Below are 3148 nucleotides of genomic sequence, written 5' to 3'. Positions count from 1 at the left end.
GTTCCCCTGGTCTCCTGTGATATTGGCTAGGTTATTCAGAGAGTCTGCATGGGTGGGACACAGGCGCAGAGCTGTATTATAACAATCTTCTGCTTCGGCAACCCTGCCCTTCTCTTCCAGAGCGTTGCCTAGGTTGCAGTAAGCATCAGGGAAATGTGGTTGCAATTCAATAGCTCGCCTGTAGGTGTCTATTGCCAGATCTATCAGGCCTTGCTGGTAGTATACACAAGCCAGGTTAGCATGTACCACTGCATGATTTGGACTCAAGCTTAGGGCACAAAGGTAAGCTGCCATAGCTCTGTCAAAAATCCGTGCCTCTTTCAAGACATTTCCTAAATTGATATAAGCATCCAGAAAATTGCGGTCAAGGGTGACAGCTTTTTCAAAGTGATGAATTGCAAGCCAAATCTCCCCTTGTGCATTGAAAACACAGCCAAGATTACTCCAAACTACTGCAGAGTTCGGTTGCATCTCTATTGCTTTCAAATAGCATGCCTTGGGAACTTCCAAGCGACCCAGGGCTCTGAGCAGGTTCCCCAGGTCACTACGAACACAGTACAAATCAGGATTGTAGTGAACAGCAGTGACGTAAGCTTGTACTGCCCCTTCCATGTCGCCTGCTGCTACCAAAGCGGCTGCCAGGTTAATATAACCATCGATGAAATCTGGTTTGAGACGCAACGCATGCTGGTTATTCTCTATTGTTTCCTGCAACTGCCCTCTTTCCTTGTACACATTCCCCAAATTCGAATAGGCTTCTGCCAGAAGAGGGTTCTGTTTAATTGCCAGAGTACTAAAGTGGGCAGATATGTCCAGCCTTCGACACTGGAAGTGTAGAGATGAAAGTAATAAAAGTACTCCAGTATCGTTTGGCTCTTGTCTCCAGAGCTGCATGCAGTGTCTCTCAGCTGCCTCAAAATCTCCTGCCTGATATTCTCGATGTGCCAACTCAGCTAATCCTTGGAAGGAAAGCATACGTTTCGTTGGTTCTGTGCTGTCGGCCACGTTGCCCACGGAAGACGCCATCTGGAGCTTCTGGAGAGAGTGAGAAAAGGGGGTAACTGAGTCCCGCTGCCGCCACTACTGGCAAGAATGTTTCTAGAGGTAGCAAATACGAGGGCAGCAGCCGTATCACTGCTTTGGCAGGCTTAAGCGGCGGCAACAGTTACAGGCACCGAACCTTAGGAACTCTGGTTGGCACCTCTCATCTCACACTCTTGAGATCTTAATTCTTAACCCTGCTCTCTTCCACCATTCTTCTCCTAATCAGGGAATAAAAATTTCCTATACATTTGCCTTAGAAGAAATCAAAAGTCAGTAGTCCAAACACTTCAAAATTTTGTTTTCTGTCCACTTGGAAAGGAAATACATGATTGACTTTACTTCATCACTCATATAGTCAATGTGGAAAACATTAGGGGCGTGAATTTCAATACAGTAAAATCAGAAAATTTTAAATTGGCCTTCCCAAAACACTAATAAGTAACTGATGTTGTATATAATGCTAAAATCTTAGTGACTGAGTTTGATATTTTAAAAGTTCTGAAAGGATTAGCTAATTTCTCCTCATCATATTTCTCATGCCTCAAACCTGAGTATTACTTTTTTACAAAGAAATTTATTTATCTTTATTTATTTATTTTTATTTAAGCTTCGTTGGGTCTTCAATGCTGCGTGCAGACTTTCTCTAGTTGCGGTGAACAGGGGCTACTCTGTTGCGGTGCCCGGGCTCCTCATCACAGAAGCTTCTATTGTTGTTCCGCAACTCTATGAGTTCCTTTTTAGGTCCTATGAAGAACCCTAGAAATTAGTTTATGTAATTATAGGTTTTTGCAAAATTGTCAAAAGTGAGATATTGTAACTTGCATCAGGTAAGACCGGCGTCTCTTTCTTTGCCAATTTTCCTTCTATCATATTCCGCTATGTTGGATCATATTGGAATGACCACAGGCTTTTTTGAAATCTGGCTAAGGAGATTTTAATTTTTTTGTGGTACACGGGCCTCTCACTGTTGTGTTCTCTTCCGTTGCGGAGCACAGGCTCTGGACGCACAGGCTCGGCGGCCATGGCTCACGGGCCTAGCCGCTTCGCAGCATGTGGGATCTTCCCGGACCGGGGCCTGAACCCGTGTCCCCTGCGTCGGCAGGTGGACCCTCAAACACTGCGCCACCAGGGAAGCCCTAAGGAGATGTTTTAAGTGAGGCTATTATGTGATTTTCAGACACCACCATATGTAATTGACTATATACTATCCCATTACAGGAATAACTTCCAGTACTCATACTGACTACTCTACTGACTTAACTAGCACAAGAAACAGAAGCATAAGGACAAAAACCACCTTACAGTATAGTCATGTCTTGCACTTCACAGCTCTCAAAGAATGTGTGTTTGAAGAAGAAAAAAAACTGAAAAGTATAAAACCAGAAGCTATTTTGTGGAAAATTATTTCAATCATCAGGCATGTGAATGATAAGTGAAAGATTCAGTTCTCATCAATGCTTAGTCAAAACAGAAATTTTCTTCTGTCAAGAATATACTCTAGGGGCTTCCCTGATGGCACAGTGGTTAAGAAGCCACCTGCCAATTCAGGAGACAAGGGTTCGAGCCCTGGTCCGGAAAGATCCCACATGCCGTGGAGCAACTAAGCTGCTGTGCCACAACTACGGAGACTGTGCTCTACAGCCCGTGAGCCATGACTACTGAGCCTGAGAGCCACAACTACTGAAGCCTGCGTGCCTAGCGCCCGTGCTCTGCAACAAGAGAAGCCACCGCAATGAGAAGCCTGTGCACCGCAACAAAGAGTAGCCCCCACTCCCTGCAACTAGAGAAAGCCTGCGCACAGCAACGAAGACCCAACACAGCCAAAAATAAATAAATAAATAAAAGAATATACTCCATCAATAATGTGTGTAATGGAATGGTGTGAATGAGTATTTTATCAGAATTCCTGTAATGCACCAACCTATAGCAGTACTGAAATCAGAAGTGCAGTTATAATAGTAAATATTTATGAGGAAGTAATCCATAGAGGTTTTCTCAAAGTTAACAATGAAAATTAATGTGACATCATCAATAATAAATTGTCAAGCTGAAATAAACTTTTCTACACTATTAATAACTAAAAGCAAATTCTAATCAATCACGT

At 43.4% G+C, this 3148-nt stretch overlaps 1 pseudogene; it reads right to left on the bottom strand.

Moving 5' to 3' along the window:
- Positions 1-83: 83 nt before the first annotated feature.
- On the bottom strand, positions 84-1026 carry LOC103082754 (UDP-N-acetylglucosamine--peptide N-acetylglucosaminyltransferase 110 kDa subunit pseudogene; annotated as a pseudogene).
- Positions 1027-3148: the final 2122 nt, after the last annotated feature.

The sequence above is a fragment of the Lipotes vexillifer genome, unplaced genomic scaffold (assembly GCF_000442215.2).
Source record: "Lipotes vexillifer unplaced genomic scaffold, Lipotes_vexillifer_v1.1 scaffold2496, whole genome shotgun sequence".
In the NCBI taxonomy this organism is placed as follows: Eukaryota; Metazoa; Chordata; class Mammalia; order Artiodactyla; family Lipotidae; genus Lipotes; species Lipotes vexillifer.
The sequence above is the reverse complement of the archived record's forward strand: the minus strand, read 5'-3'. Positions and strand labels throughout refer to the sequence as shown.